Genomic DNA, 17,793 nt, shown 5'->3' with positions numbered 1-17,793 from the left:
TATCACAGGTTTAATTATAGGATAAACCAGCAAAGTGTGTACCAAAGCAACCAAAGGACTTGGTGTGAAAAAAAAAATTCTAAGAGTTTAAATGCTAAGAGTTCAAATGCAATACTACCTAAAATAAATCACAAGTCAGGCTTCAGACAGAATGTGGACATCAGGAAAAATGGGTAAAATATTTACCTTTGTATACTAGAATCTCTATTTCCCTATTTGTAACTACTGCACCCTGCACTCCCTATTAGAGATACTTATGTTAATTTACCCTGCCCTAGTTAAAAGCCATTTTAAGATTCTTTGAGTGCTAAATTCAAAAGGAAATACATTCTATTATTGAAAATCTATATAGCTAAGGATATTCCATTTCATAGTTAGAAATTTGTGGCAAGCCCTTGATCATCATACATATCATTTTTGGGCCATTATTCGATTAGGTATACAAAAATAATAATTTAGTTCCTAGAGGAATTAATATGACTTTTTAAAGTGTTCATAACTAAAAATAGGTCTTAAAATCTGGAAAAATTTGATCAACAAATAAAGCCAGTGTCATCATTCTTGAATTCTTGATGCACTTGAGAAGGCATTGAGTTGAATTTGAGGACCAGTTACCTGTGTGATTCAGAGAAGCGGCAGTACCACGGGAGAGGGGGATGTTTCAATAAAAGGTTTTAGATTACACAACTGCAAAGTGTTTAAAAGGATAGTCTTTCTTAAATCTCTGAAGCTTGTCTATTTATCTGTGATAAATTATATGAATTTATCTAAGTGGATATCTTTTGAAAAATAATATGCTTCTATCACCCTTTTGCTGCCAGGAAACTCAATGTAATTTATCCTTTAATAGTGTATGCTGTACATCAGACTAAAGGTAAAGTTAACTGTCCTCTGTTTCAGTGTTTTCATATATAGATATATAGATATATAGATATTTCTGATTTCTCTTTAAAAATTCATTATTTTATATATATAGTAATTACAGTATAAGGTGATTTAAAGACATAAACTGCATGTATTACAAAGCAAAAGAATAAAAAATACTGAATTATAATTCATTGCCTTAAAATATTCTTGTTTAATCACTTGGATAAAGATGTAATTGTGTAATTTATTACATAAATATTTTGAGAGATTTGAGATTCCCTGCCCTTTCATTTTACCTTTTTTTATGTTTATATGAGAAATAGCTTAGTTATAAAATTTTTTTTAATTCTCTTCTAATGATTTTTCTGTTGCACAAGATTTTAGAAACAAATGAAAAGAGCAGGGATGTAAATGAGGCTAGGAGTTGAAACTAAGTGAGTGCAAAGAATCAATGACTCTCAGTTTTGTAGCTTAAAAGGCTAATGGAAATTGATGCCACCCAACTAAGATACAGACTACAGAAGTGGTAATAAGTTTGAAGAGAAATATAATGAGCTCTCATTTCTACCACACATCTGTGAATATTAAAAAGGAACTTTGGCACTTTTATTCTTTTTTGTAATGTTGCCATTACTTATTTCCTTTCCTATTAATAGATCAACAATAGATCATTGTTGATACCATGTACTTAAAGCAAATTAAAAAAAAAAAACAGAAAATCTGTGTCTGTGTTAATTCACTGAACCCTACCATAAATGTACCTCCTCCAAACTCTAGATGGAAGACACATTTCAAGGGTGAAGTTTCCAATGCTAATCTAGAAAAACAGACCTCAGTTTAGGGGAAGCACATGACACCTTACAATTTAGATCATCCCCTCTGGTTGAAATGTAAAATATAATGTAACATATCTCATAGCCAGAGGATAAACAGGCTTGGATTACCAGTGCATTATTTGGCTGCCCTCATCAGAAACATAAACCGTCTCCACATGTTTAAGATAAAACAGGAGAGGCCTGATCATTTGACTTACACAAAACTATCGTTAAGTATAACTGCTATCTTCCTTCCTTATATGGCTCACAACTCCTTGTCAAGCCCAGCTGGAGACTGTATCTAAAAGGATTACATTTGAGTTTTCTGAGGCTGCCCTTGTCTCTTACACACACTCACTAATCTGACCATCTTGTTTTTATTGAAGCGATGTGATAAAAAAAATCACATAAAATCTGTAAACGCCAAATAGACATGGAGAAATTCTGCCAGGAGCAGTACCACCCTGAGACAAGTCCTGAAAGGTAATAACACTGTGGTATTTGGCTGCCTGTTAATAATATTTCATGGAAGTTTCCACAACCAAGAAGAAATAGATAAATCCAAAGGATTTTTGCAGCCTTTTATTTACTTTTTTCCCCCCATGTGAAAATACAAAGGAAAAGGCACGTAATACAGTCCTTTAAAAAACCCTTGGAGATTATTTCTACCAAGATAGCCAAACACATGTGAATATTAAAAATTAACTTTGAACTTTTATTGTTTATTGTAATATTGCCATTACTTATTTTCTTCCCCATTAATATTTTATACCCCACCCATTCTGTGAACCAACCCAGAAAAAAAAAATCTACTCTAGGCAAACCAAGTGTGCTTATCTAACAATACAAGCAAGGATAAAAGATTCAGACAAAACTCCCACTAAAACATGAAACTGTTAAAAATCATAAAACTTGTGAAAGTTTTGTGTGTGTGTGTGTGTGTATGTGTATCAACAAAATACATCTGCTTTAAAAATTTCTCCTGGATTCACAGTAAACATTCATAATTCCAAAAAAAGCAGCATTCCCATTTGTATTGCTTAATGAAGACAAAAATATATTTTTTTATTTCAGAAACCTGTATGTAGATCAACTATACACTAACAAAGTTATTCGTAAGATTAAAGGAAAATAGGTTATTTAGTTTTTTGTTATAGTGATAATTGCTTCAAATGTTTCTTATCTAATTAGTTAATTAATTATTGAGTATCTGTTATATTTCAGGCCTATATTGAAGAAAATTATTATAAGTGTAAAAATATATTTATAAACTTAATGAATATAAGTGTAAATGTATATTACTATAAATATTAAAATGTAAAAAAATGAAACAGAAGGGTTAAAAACAAACATTCCAAAAATAATGTCCTGCTTCACCTACAACTTTTGATGTTTAAGATTCACAGGCCATAGCCGGGCGTGGTGGCGGGCGCCTGTAGTCCCAGCTACTCGGGAGGCTGAGGCAGGAGAATGGCGTGAACCCAGGAGGCGGAGCTTGCAGTGAGCTGAGATGGCACCACTGCACTCCAGCCTGGGCGACAGGGCAAGACTCCGTCTCTTAAAATAAAATAAAAAAAAAGATTCACAGGCCAAATATGATTTTCAGAGGAAAGTTTCTCTGTGCAGTGAAGCTGAAAAGGGAAGTTGAAGAATTCTGTTAAAAGTGACTCAGATAATTAGAATGTACCTCATCTGTGGTCTTTCCAAATTTTTTATTTGAAAAAAATCTCAAAACAAAAACAAGGCAAATACTATTGATTTGGCTTCTTTCTCTACATATAGACTGGGTCTGGTGCCACTCTGACACACAAAAAAAATCAATTTTAATTACTTCTATGAACTGGATTCCTCACTGGAGCACAACAGTGTTTACAACGAGTTGAACAGCTCCATTTCTCCCAATCTCCACTCTGGTTCTTTAATTTGGAGTTTTGCACAGCCTCTTATGGTATCACCAGCTGCAGTCAAGAAGGGGCTATTTGGAGGTCAACATAGAAAAGAGACCGCAGCTTGAGTGGGAATTTGTGGAGTTTTACACAATGTCAACCCACCCTTTCCCTGTGGAATAGGAATTGTTGGCAAAGTAAACATTCTTTCATAGTCAGAATAATCTCAGCTTTCTTCTTGGAAAGTATACAAAAAAGAAAAGGAACATTCTAGCATGCAACCATGAGGAATGTGTATTAGGATCCCGTTCAGAGGAATCAAAGCCTGTATCTTGAATCAGTACTACTGAATGCCTTCCTACATCTGTATAAACTAGTACTTAGAAAACCCTATTCTTCATTTTTGTCTAGCAATATTTGAAAGCCTATGACATTCTCTGCAGTATATTAAATAGCCAGTGAAAAGCAAGGATGAATGGAATGTTCCAAAGTTATCCAGCAAATTCATCCTAAGAAAATAAACAGTTTAAATAATTCAAGTAAAGAAACATTCCATTGCCACTCTTTTTTCTCATTAACAAGTTTATTTTGACTGCATTATTCTAACACCTATTGTATCAGGGTCAGAATATCTGAAAATATACTGTACTGATTTATATTTTTACTATAAATAATAAAATGTAATATAAGGTTTGTTTTCCTGTGTTGGGAAACTCATTTTGGGAGTTATTTTAATGAATGATGTACTCTTACATCCTCTTAATTTAGAAACCAAACAAGTTCAATCACCTCAGAAGTTGTGTCAATATGTTTGTTTTAAAATTAAAAAAACAAAAACTTTGTTAAGCTATGTTTGTTTTAAAAATTAAAAAAAAATTTGTGCCAAGTAAGGTGAGAAATAGTGCTGAGGAATTCTGAGGATTCACAAATCCTTAAATGGTTTGAACACTTGCCTATTACAATTACTTCTATCTCTCTAAACTGCTACCTATCATTCAAGCAAGTCTAGAAAGAATTTAGATAAAACTTTCCTGGGATGATCATTTCTTATTTGTGTGCTGTAAGTTGCAGGATACGACAAGATTTTGGCATTGAGATATATGTGTCACAGCTGAGTTTTGTATTCCATAATGATAATTTTCACTGCATGCAAATGAAGCTAAATTGTGCATTTTGCATTAGTTGCACAGAAAGCTCATCCGTTTAAAAATATAGGAGTTGTTGACTTGTAGTTTTCTTCAGGAATGGGAATATTGTGATGAAAACAAGGATCAGATACCCTAAGCTCATCACTGAAAGGTATCTGGTTTGCTCTGCAGTGCATCACCCATAGGTCAAGAGAAAAGAGATTTTCCTCATCCATGTCTACCTTTCCCTTTCTTCTCTGACAATATCTTTTTCACCATCTCACCTAATGCAACACAGCACTGACAGATATTCCAGGACACTCAGCCTGCACAGGGAAAGTATTAAGATATATAATTAAGAAATATTACAAAATATGTATTATACTACTAATTTCCTCATCTTTTCCCTTCTCATACCCATAGTTCACCCAGCCGAAGTCCTTCTAAATGCAATTCAATACTCTGCGGTTTAAAACTTTCCTATGGCAACACGTTAACTATGAGACACATACAAATCCATTGCAGAGCAAACAAACCGAACAATTACCTGGTTGCTTCTTATCTTCTCTATCTTTCACTTTGTAATCTAGAAATGCCAGATTACTATAGTTCTCTAACGCAACCATGATGAATTATGCGCACTGTTGTCCAAAATAATTCCTCTGCTTGCAATCTTACAAACCTTGACTTTGTTGACTCATGCTTAAGACTTAGCTCATACTTACATCTTCCAGAAAGCGGCCTATAACCTCTGAATGCCTGAGTCTTCACCGTGGACCCTTCATGTTAATCCCATAGCACCCTCTGCTGTCTTCCATTATAGCATGTATCATAGTGCTTTTTTCCATCTTTCCTTCTTATTGGACTGGAATTGTGAACTCCTCAATGTCAAGGACAAATGTATTGACCAGTATTTTATTCATCTCTCTGCTGTACTCCTCTTTCCACCTTTTGGATGGGAACAGGTGGACAGAGAGACAGAGTAAAGCAGAGACAAAGATACCAGAAATATCGAGAGAGGAAACAGTGACTAAGGGAACTCTAGAGCAGAACTACTTGCTTAAAGTAAGTCCCATTACCTAAGATTGTGTGAGTGTGTCTCTGTTGCTTGCAATCTGAAAGAACAGAATGAACATAACACTCAATAAATGTTCATGGGCTTGTCTGATAGTAGTGGGTTATCACAGCATACTAACATTAGTGTCGCTGAAGTCAGTATACAACCCCATCACTGATAAATTTGATTGGTTTAAAAGAAATTAAAACAAATAAATAAATGTTCATGGGATAGCTTTCTGATAAGCAACAAATATCCTTTCTACTTCTATCACATGCTCTGTTTCTTCACTCTAATCATTTTTTTTCCCATCTGGAATGTCTGTTCCAATTATCTATGCCCATTCAGACCGAACTCTTTAAGCCTGAGTAAAATCCCATTGTCTCTAGGAAGCCTTCTCCAATTACTCCAGGAAATATTATTTTTATCATGTCTGAAACCCTAGAATACTGACTCTTATTCTCACCATTCATAAATGTTTTAGGACTTTCTTTCCTTCATGTTTATTTAATCTCAAAAAGTGCTGTCTGATTAAACATACTGATAATTGTGTTGTGGCTGATTCCCATATTTTGTATTGATGATAAATGAAAATAATGATTAATTGAATGTTTTTCTCCTTTTCTGGTTTTCCTTTCAGTTAAAATATTTGTAGACCTATAATTTTAAAAGTTCAGATGTTTAACCTTGAATGTATTTAGACTTTTGTTTACTCTTCCATGTGTTATTATGAAAAACTGGTATTTCTAGTTTCTGTTCAATTTGCCAGAACTTCTCTAGGTGACCTTGGGCAAAATTATTTCCTCTTTGGATTTTAGTTTTCTCCCTGTAAAATGAAGCAATAGATGGTAGAGTAATCTTTCCAAATGTCAGTGTTCAATGTGTGTAAACCCATACTTTCTTGCTTTATTTGGTATTAAAGAGTAGTAGTAAATGATTAAATCATGTACCTGAAGGTCATTGAACACGTGGCAAATATGAGTGTCAGTCTATAACTCAAATGCGCAAGAAATATGTTTATTTTCTGTAATTGTGTATAATTGAACAATTTCTACTTTGTGCTTTATTCTCTCTGGATGGCAGTAACCTACTCCTAGTCAATTTATCTGATGTTCTATTCTACTTCTGCTAAGCTGGCACTGAAACCATAATACAAAGTCCTTCCTGCTCTTTCTTCCTCTATTCACAGGCAGAGAAACCTCTCCCTGTGGCCACCCCTGCACCGGCCCATGGGAGATTCTACTAAGCCACTGCTGATGTTCACTTAAAATCTAAGGGCTTTTCAGTCAGCTTGTGGTGAATGTTGCCAAATACGGGACTCACTCTTCAGGGAAGTGGGCTCTCCTCTGGCCAAGGGTAGGTCTAGAAATGTTGTCCAAGAGCCTAGAACTAGACTTGGGGATGCTAAGTGAGTGCTTGTTGCTCTACCCCCAGCGTGGCTGAGTTGACACCTAAGGTGCAAGACAAGGTCCCCTGTACCTTTCCCTCTGCTTTTCTCAAACAGAAGGAATGTTTCACTGTACCCATTGTATCTGGGAATGTGCTGGGTTACACCTATAGTGAACATGTCTCAGAGCCCAAGGTCCATGGTGTACTACTTGGGTATCATTGCTGGTTACTTAGGGCCCAAGGGCTCTTTAGTTATCAGGTAATAAATCCTGCCGGGACTGAGTCCTTCCCTTCAAGGCAGCAGCTTCCCTTTGTCCACAGTGGTATTTGCTGAAGTACCGGTCTTAGTCCATGTTATGTTGTTATAAAGGAATACCTGCGGCTGGGTAATTTATAAAGAAACAAATCTTTATCTGGCCCATGATTCTGATAGTTGGGAAGTCCAAGATTGAACATCTGCCTCTGGTGAGGGCCTCAGGCTGCTTCCATGAATGAAGGAAGATGAAGGTGAACCAGCATGTGCAGAGATCACATGGCAGGAGAGAAGGAAAGAGAGAGGGGAAGATGCCAAGGTCTTTTCAACAACCAGCTCTCCCAAGAACTAACTAACCGGACATCCCAAGGAAGGGCTTTAATCTATTCATGAGGAATCACCTCCCTGACCCAAACACCTCTCATTAGGCCCCACCCACAACATTGGGGGTCAAATTTCAACATGATGATTTGGAGAAGACAAACATCTAAACCACAGTAACACCCAATCCTGCTACACTGGTCCCCATAGATTTTCTAAGTCATTCATTCTTAAGTCCTGTCTGTAACGCACCTTAAAGGCCAGGACCTTTCTCCTTATGTCAAAACAGAAACCATTTTGCTGTTCCCATAAATGCTCTGGAAGCCAAGAAACTCTACAAATCTATTTCAAGATCCATCTGTCTAAGCACACACGTAATCATTTTTATTTACTAGGTTTCTACCTCTTCACTGGAGCACTCTCCCTAGGGAAGAAGTAGCTCATTTCCTTTCCTCCAAATCTACCAACACCATTGTCTTTGCTCCTATAAGTATCATCACTCCTCCTATTAAATGTGTGAACTCTTCTTGCTCCTATCTAAAGCTATCCCCCAAGTTTTCAGTAGAACAGGAATATAATATTTGATTCCATACCAACTCTCTCTTGCATCATCTATGTTCCCCTCTTGAATTGATCTTTCCCATCAGCATAAAAATCTGCTATAGTATCTTCCATTTACACACACACACAATCTTCCCTGATCCCATTTAACCCATCAAGCAATGATCTTTTATTTCATACTTCTTTTTATGGGTATAACTAAAATGATTTATTGACATTACTATCTCTATTTTCCCCTCCTACTTTCTTTTTTAACTCCCCTTAATCAAGGCTTTTCCATCATGTTCATTCAAAAGAGCTTATGTCATAGTCTCCAATAATTTTCATTCCAGCAGCAAATCCAGTGGCCAGCTTTCAATCATCTAATTAGACTTCTCATCAGCATTTAAGGGGTGTGGGAGTGAAGCAAGATGGCAGAATAGAAGCCTACAATATTCCCACCCACTGCAGGAAAACACAATTTTTTTTTTGAGATGGAGTCTTGCTCTGTCGCCCAGGCTGGAGTGCAGTAGTGCGATCTCAGCTCACTGCAAGCTCCGCCTCCCGGGTTCATGCCATTCTCCTGCCTCAGCCTCCCAATTAGCTGGTACTACAGGTGCCCACGACCATGCCCAGCTAATTTTTTTTGTATTTTTTAGTAGAGACGGAGTTTCACCATGTTAGCCAGGATGGTCTCGATCTCCTGACCTTGTGATCTACCTGCCTTGGCCTCCCAAAGTGCTGGGATTACAGACTTGAGCCACCGTGCCTGGCCAGGAACACCCAATTTTAACAACTAACATTGTACCGATTCTCATGATCACGAGAACCAAAAATCAGGTGAGCAATCACAGTACCTGGTCTTAACTTCATACTCCTGAAGCAGGCATTGAAGAGGGTTGGAGAGACAGTCTTGAATTACTAAAGTCACCCCTACACCATCCCCAGCAGAGGCTATGTACACAGAGAGTCTGTGCACTTGGGAAAGGGAGAGCACAATGACTGGGGGACTTTACATTGAACTCAGTGCGGCTGTTACAGCAGAGAGCAAAGCCTTGCTGTGCTCATCCAATGTCCACACACAAAGGAAGCATTTGGACCAGACCTAGCCAGAGGGGAGTTGCCCATCCCAGTGATCAGAACTTGAGTTTCTTGGTAAGCCTCACCTCCACTGGCCAAAGTGCTCTGAGGTTCTAGGTAGTCTTGAAAGGAAGCCTAGGAAACAAGGACTGCAATTCCTAGGCAACTCCTAGTGTTGGGTGGGGCTCAGAGGCTGAGGAGTAGGGTGTCATGTGACCTAGGAAGACAATACCTGGGGTAGCTAAGGAGGTGCTTGCTCCACGCCTCCCCCTAACCAAGGCAGTACAGCATGCAGCAACAAAAATGTCTCCTTCCTTTTGTGTAAGAAAAGAGGAGTAGAAATGAAAGACTTTGTCTTGCATCTTGATACCAGCTCAGCCATGGTAGAATAGGGTACCAGGCAGAGTCATGTGGCCCTGACTCCAGACCCTAGCTGATGGACCACATTTCTAGGCCTACACTGGGCCAAAGGGAAGCTGCTGCCTTGAAGGGAAGGACTCAGTCCCGGCAGGATTTATTACCTGATAACTAAAGAGCCCTTGGGCCCTAAGTAACCAGCAATGATACCCAAGTAGTACACCATGGACCTTGGGCTCTGAGACATGTTCACTATAGGTGTAACCCAGCACATTCCCAGATACAATGGGTACAGTGAAACATTCCTTCTGTTTGAGAAAAGCAGAGGGAAAGGTACAGGGGACCTTGTCTTGCACCTTAGGTATCAACTCAGCCACGCTGGGGATAGAGCAACAAGCAGTCACTTGGCATCCCCAAGTCCAGGCCTAGGCTCTTGGACAACATTTCTAGACCTACCCTTGGCCAGAGGAGAGCCCACTTCCCTGAAGAGTGAGTCCCGTATTTGGCAACATTCACCACAAGCTGACTGAAAAGCCCTTAGATTTTAAGTGAACATCAGCAGTGGCTTAGTAGAATCTCCCATGGGCCGGTGCAGGGGTGGCCACAGGGAGAGGTTTCTCTGCCTGTGAATAGAGGAGGAAAGAGCAGGAAGGACTTTGTATTATGGTTTCAGTGCCAGCTTAGCAGAAGTAGAATAGAACATCAGATAAATTTCTCAGATTTTTTACTCCAATCCCTGGCTCCTAGAAAGCATCTCTAGATGTGGCCAGCACTTGGGGAAACTCACTTACCTGAAGCCCTAGGGCCTTGAGTGAACATAGGTGGTAGATAGGTCATGTTTAAAGTGGGTCTTGGGCAAGACCCAGTACTGTGTTGGCTTCAGATATGATCCAGTGCAATCCCAGTGGTTGTGGCCACAAGGGTGCTTGCATCATCACACTCCCAGTTCCAGGTGGCTCAACACAGAAAGAGAGACTCTGTTTGTTTGGGAGCAAGTATGGGAAAAAACAAGAGTCTCTGCCTGGTAATCCAGAGAGTTCTTCCAGATCTTATCCAAGACCACAAAGGTACTACCTTTATAAGTCTGCAAAAACCACCATGTTATTGGGGGGGCTCAAGTCCCTTTGAATACCTGGAAAGCCTTCTCAAGAAGGACAGACACAAATAAGCACAGACTGTGACGACTACAATAAATACCAGCTCTTCAAGGCCCAGACACTGATGAACACCTGCAAGTATTAAGACTATCCACAAAAACATGACCTCACCAAACAAACTAAATAAGGCACCAGGGACTAATCCTGGAGAAACAGATATACGTCCTTTCAAACAGACAATTCAAAATAGCTTTTCTGAGGAAACTCAAAGAAATTCAAGATAACACAGAGAAGGAATTCAGAATTCTATCAGATAAATTTAGCAAAGAGATTGAATTAATTAGAAAGAATCAAGCAGAAATTCTAGAGTTGAAAAATGCAATTGCATCCTGAATAAGGCATCAGAGGCTCTTAGTAGCAGAATTGATCAAGTGCAAGAAAGAATTAGAAAGCTTAAAGACAGGGCATTTGAAAATACACAGAGGAGACAAAAGAAAAAAGAATAAATAAGGATGAAGCTTGCCTACAAGATCTAAAAAATAGCATCAAAGGGGCAAATATAAGAGTTATTGGCTATAAAGAAGAGACAGAGAAAGAGATATGGATAGAAAGTTTATTCAAAGGGACAATAACAGAAATTCCCAAACCTAGAAAAAGATATCAACATTCAAGTACAAGAAGGTTATAGAACAACAAGCAGATTTAACCCAAATAAGACTACCTCAAGGCATTTAATAATCATATTCCCAAATGTCATGGATAAAAAATGATTTTAAAAGTGGAAAGAGAAAAGAAACAATATACATTGGTGCTCCAATACATCTGGGATCAGACTTTTCAGTGGAAACCTTACAGGCCAGAAGAGAGTGGAATGACATATTTAAAGTGCTGAGGGAAAGTACTTTTACCCTAGAAGAGTATATCCAACAAAAATTTCCTTTAAATATAAAGGAAAAATAAAGACCTTTCCAGACAAACAAAAGCTGAGGGATATCATCAACATCAGACCTGTCCTAAAAGAAATGCTTAAAGGAAGTTCTTCAATCTGAAAAAAAGGAAAGTTAATGAGCAAGGAACAGTCATCTGAAAGTACAAAACTCACTGCTAATAGTAAGCACACAGAAAATCCCAGAACAGTATGACACTGTAATTGTGGTGTATAAACTACTCTTATTTTAAGTAGAAAGGCTAAATGATGGGCAGGGGGTGGTGGCTCATGCCTGTAATCCCAGCACTTCGGGAGGCCTAGGTGGGTGGATCACAAGGTCAAGAGATTGAGTCCATCCTGGCCAACATGGTGAAACCCAGTCTCTACAAAAAATACAAAAATTAGCTGGGCGTGGTGGCACATGCCTGTAGTCCCAGCTACTTGTGAGGCTGAGGCAAGAGAATTGCTTGGACCCGGGAGGCGGAGGTTGCAGTGAGCTGAGATCATGCCACTGCATTCCAGCCTGGTAACAGAGCAAGACTCCAAAAAAAAAAAAAAAAAAAAAAAAGACTAAATGATCAAGCAATCAAAAGTAATTAATAATAACAACTTTTCAAGACATAGACAGTATAATAAGACATAAAGAGAAACAACAAAGTTAAAAAGCAGGGATGCAAAGTTAAAGTGTAGAGTTTTTATTAATTTTCTTTTTGTGTGTTTGTTTTTGCAATCAGTGTTAAGTTGTCATCAGTTTAAAATAATGGGTTATAAGATAGTATTCACAAGCCTCGTGGTAACCTTATATCGAAAAACATACAACAGATACATAAAAAATAGAAAGCAAGAAATTAAATCACAACACCAAAGAAAATCACCTTCACTAAAAGGAAGGCAGGAAGAAAGGGAAGAAGGAAGATAAGACTGTGTAACAATCAGAAAACAAATAACAAAATAACAGGACTTAGTTCCTACTTATCAACAGTAACATTTAATGAAAATGGAATAAACACTCCAATAAAGACATAGAGTGGCTGAATGGATGAAAAAACAAGACCCAGTGATTTGTTGCCTACAAGAAAGACACCATGTATAAAGATGTACATAGAAATGGAAATAAAGGGATGGAAAAAGATATTCTGTGCCAATAGAAACAAACAATAAAAAGCAGGAATAGCTAATATTATATGAGATAAAGTAGATTTCAAGACAAAAACTGTAAGAAGCGACAAAGAAGTCAATATATAATCATAAAGGGGTCAATTTAGCAAGAGGATTTAATGATTGTAAATATATGTACACCCAAAACAGGAGCACTCAGATATATAAAGCAAATATTATTAGAGCCATAAACAGAGATAGACCTCAATACAGTAAGAGCTATGGACTTCAACACCCAACTTTCAGCATTGGACAGATCTCCCAGGCAGAAAATCAACAAAGAAAAATATATAACATACCTGTACTGTAGAATAAATGGACCTAATAAATATTTATAGAACATTTCACCCCACGGCTGTAGGCTACACATTCTTCTCAGCACATGGATCATTCTCAAGGATAGAACATATGTTAGGTCACAAAACAGAAAATGTCTTTCAACATTCACAAACATTGAAATAATATAAAGCATCTTCTCTAACCACAATGAAATAAAATGAGAAATCAGTAACAAGAGGAATTTTGGAAACTAAACAAGCTCATGAAAATTAAATATGCTCTTAAATGACCAGTGGATCAATAAGAAATTAAAAAGGAAATTGAAAATTTTCTTGAAACAAATGAAAGTGGAAATACAACATACTAAAACCTATCAGATACAGCGAAAACAGTACTAAAAGGGAAGTTTATAGCTATAAGTGCCTACATCAAAAAAGAAGAAAAATCTCAAATAAATAACCTAATAGTGCATCTTAGGGAACTAGAAGAGCAAGAGTAAACTGAACCCAAAATTAGTAGGAGAATAGAAATAGTAAAAATAGGAGCAGAAAAATAAATTTAAAATGAAGAAAACAATAAAGAACAATGAAACAAAAGTTGGTTTTTAGAAAAGATAAACAAAATTGACAAATCTTTAGCCAGACTAACAAAGAAAAAAGGGAGAAGACCCAAACAAATAAAATCAGATGGAAAAGGAGACATTACAACTGACACTGCAGAAATTAAAAGGATCATTAGTGGCTACTATAAGAAGCTGTATGTCAATAATTGAAAAATCTAGAGAAAATGAATAAATTCCAAGACACATACAACCTACCAAGATTGAACCAGGAATAAATCCAAAACCTGAACAAATAACAAGCAATAAGATTGAAGACATAATAAAAAGTCTCCCAGTAAAGAAAAGCCTGGGACCCAATTGTTTCACTGTTGAATTCTACCAAACATTTAAAGAAGAACTAATACCAATCCTACTCAAGCTATTCCAAAAAATAGAGGAGGGGGAACTACTTTCAAATACATTCCATGAGGCCAATATTACCCCAATACTAAAACCAGACAAAGACACATCAGAAAAAGAAAACCACAGGCCAAGGTCTCTGATGAATATTGATGCAAAAATCCTCAGCAAAATACTAGCAAGCAAAATTCAACAATACGTTAGAAAGGTCATTCGTTATTACCAAGCGGGATTTATCCCAAGGATTCAAGGATGGTTCAACATATGCAAACCAATCAGTATGATACATCATACCAACAGAATGAAGGACAAAAACCGTATAATCATTTCAATTGGTGTCAAAAAAATAACTTAATAAAACTCAACATTTGTTCATCATAAAAACCCTCAAAAATCCTGCAGGATACAAAATCAACCTACAAAAATCAGTAGCACTTCTAGTATATATGCCACCAGTGAACAGTCTGAAAAGAAATTTAAAAAGTAATCCCATTTACAATAGCCACAAATAAATTTATATATCTAGGAATTAACATAGCTATATTAGTTCATTTTCACATTGCTATAAAGATACTACCTGAGACTATGTAATTTATAAAGAAAAGAGGTTTAATTGACTCACAGTTCCACCTGGCTGGGGAGGCCTCAGGAAACTTAAAATCGTGATGGAATGGGAAGCAGGCACATCTTACATGGCAGCAGGCAAGAAAGAGAGAGGGGTGGGGAACTGTAAAATACTTATAAAACCATCAGATCTCATGGGAACTCACTCACTTTCATGAGAACAGCATGGGGGAAAATGCCCCCATGATGAAATCACCTCCTAACAGGTCACTCCCTCAACATGTGGGGATTATAGGGATTACAATTCAAGAAGAAATTTTGGTTGGGACAAAAAAATTCTTCTGATAAAAGAAATTAAAGAGGACACCAAAAAATGAAAATATATTCCATGTTGATGGATTGGAAGAATCAATACTGTTACAATGTCTATACTACCCAAAGCAATCTATAGATTCTATACAATCTTTATCAAAATACCAATGACATCCATCACAGAAATAGAAAAAGAAATCCTAAAATGTATATAGAACCACAAAAGACCCAAACTAGCCAAAGCCATCCTAAGCAAAAAACAATACTGGAGGAATCACATTACCTGACTTCAAATTATACTATAGAGCTATAGTAACCAAAAGAGCATTCTACTGGTATAAAAACAGACACGTAGACCAATGGAACAGAACAGGGAACCCAGAAACAAATCCACAGTCCTACAATGAACTCATTTTTGACAAAGGTGCTAAGAACATACACTGAGGAAAAGATAGTAACTTCAATAAATGGTGCTGGGAAAACTGGATACCCATATACAGAAGAATGAAACTATACCTTTATGTCTTGCCATATACAAAAATCCAATCCAAATGGATTAAAGACTTAAATCTAAGCCCTGAAACTATGAAACTACTACAAGAAAGCATCAGAGGAACTATCTAGGGCATTGGTCTGGGCAAAAGTTTCTTGAGCAATACCCCACAAGTACAGGCAACCAAAGGAAAAAAAGGACTAATGGGATCACATCAAGTTAAAAACCTCCTGCACACCAACGGAAAAAAATCAACAAAGTGAGGAGACAACCCACAGATCAGGAGAAAATATTTGCAAAGTATCCATCTGACAAGGGATTAATAACAAGAATATATAACGAACACAAACAATTCTATGGGAAAAAAATCTAAAATTTGATTTTAAAATGAGCAAAAGATCTTAATAGACATTTCTCAAAAGACTTACAAATGGCAAACTGGCATATAAAAAGGTAATCAGCATAACTGATCATCAGAGAAATGCAAATCAAAACTAATGAGACTTTGCACACAAGTTAAAATGACTTTTATCCAAAAGACAGGCAATAACAAATGCTGGAGAGAATAGGGAAAAAAGAGAAACCTCCTACACCATTGGTGGGAATGTAAATTAGTACAACCACAATGGAAAACAGTTTGCAGGTTCCTCAAAAAACGAAATATAGAGCTACCATATGATCCAGCAATCCCACTGATGGGTATATACCCAAAAGAAAAGAAATCAGTATCTCAAACAGATACCTGCACTACCATGTCTGTTGCAGCACTGTTCACAATACTGAAGATTTAGAAGCAACCCAGGTGTCCGTCAACAGATGAATGGAGCTTAAAAATGTGGTACATATACACAATGGAGTATTATTCAGCCATAAGAAAGAATGAGATCCTGTCATTTGCAATAACATGGATGGAACTCGAGGTCACTATTTGAAATAAGCCAGCCACAGAAAGACAAACTTCACATGTTCTCACTCATTTGTGGGATCTAAAAATCAAAACAATTGAACTCATGGAGACAAGAGAGTAGAAGGATGCTCACCAGAGGCTGGGAAGGGTAGTAGGGGGTGCATGGGGGGTGACGATGGTTAATGCGTACCAAAAAAATACTTAGAAAGAATAAATAAGACCTAGTATTTGACAGAAAACAGGGAAACTATAGTCAATAATAATTTCATTGTACATTCTAAAATAACTGAAGGAATATAATTGGATTATTTGTAACACAAAAGATAAATGGTTGAGGGGATGGATATTCCATTTTCCATGATATGGTTTTTATGCATTGCATGCCTGTATCAAAACATCACATATATCCCCATAAATATATACACACACCATTTACTCAGAAAAATTAAAAATTAAAAAAATGTTGAAAAACTTTCTTTACTGTTTTCCAGGATATCATATTCTTCTTTTCATCTCCTCATGGGCCACTATTTTGACTTTTTATTTTAAAGTAAAATATAGATATGGAAAGTCACATAAAGCAAATGTAGAGTTTCATGAATTTTACTGAGATAAACAGCCTGGTAACCAATGAAGAAATCGAATTTTGCAACCATCCTTGAAGCCCCACTATATGCAATACACTTCAATCAAAATCCCTTCTTTTGTTTTATCTAAAAGTAACCACTAGCTTAACTTGTGTATTACTTCTTTACATTGGTCTTATCATCCAAGTGTGGATCCTTAGCTATTACCTGTTTAGTCTTAGCTATTTTATACCTGATACGTCTTTTTCATATCTTTTAAACTGAAGGTTCCTATTCAATCTCCTTCTTTTCTTTATAATGTATCTGTTGATGAGCCTGGCCTTGATCTTCCTATTCCCGTATTTTTTTTACGTCTCCTAAGGCACAGTAATTGACTTGGCTGGTCAGGAAAGAACACCTTTTTGATTCCTATTCTTTTCTTATAATCCACATCAAATCAGGAAGTTCTGTTTTCACTGCCTTCAAAATGTAGCCTCAGTCTGACCACATCTCAACATTTCCAACTTGCCTCCTCTAGTCTAAGCCCCTATCAACTCACCTAAATGATTGCAGTCCCTTACTAACTGGTTTCCTGGCCTGAACATTTTTTTAAACTGCAGCAATCTACTTTCTGCACAGCATCGAGAATAATCTATTTTTTATCTTTTATTTTTCTCTTTGCCTTTTTCAAATTTTGAAACAATCATAAAGTTACAGAAAAAAAATTAACTCTCCTAAATAAACACAGTACAGCCACCAAATCAGAAAATTAACATGGATACATTACATCTAATCCTTAGAATCCATTCAATAGTTTTGCCAATTGTCTGAAGGTT

This window comes from Gorilla gorilla, chromosome 13 (genome assembly GCF_029281585.2).
Source record: "Gorilla gorilla gorilla isolate KB3781 chromosome 13, NHGRI_mGorGor1-v2.1_pri, whole genome shotgun sequence".
NCBI lineage: Eukaryota > Metazoa > Chordata > Mammalia > Primates > Hominidae > Gorilla > Gorilla gorilla.
The sequence above is the reverse complement of the archived record's forward strand: the minus strand, read 5'-3'. Positions refer to the sequence as shown.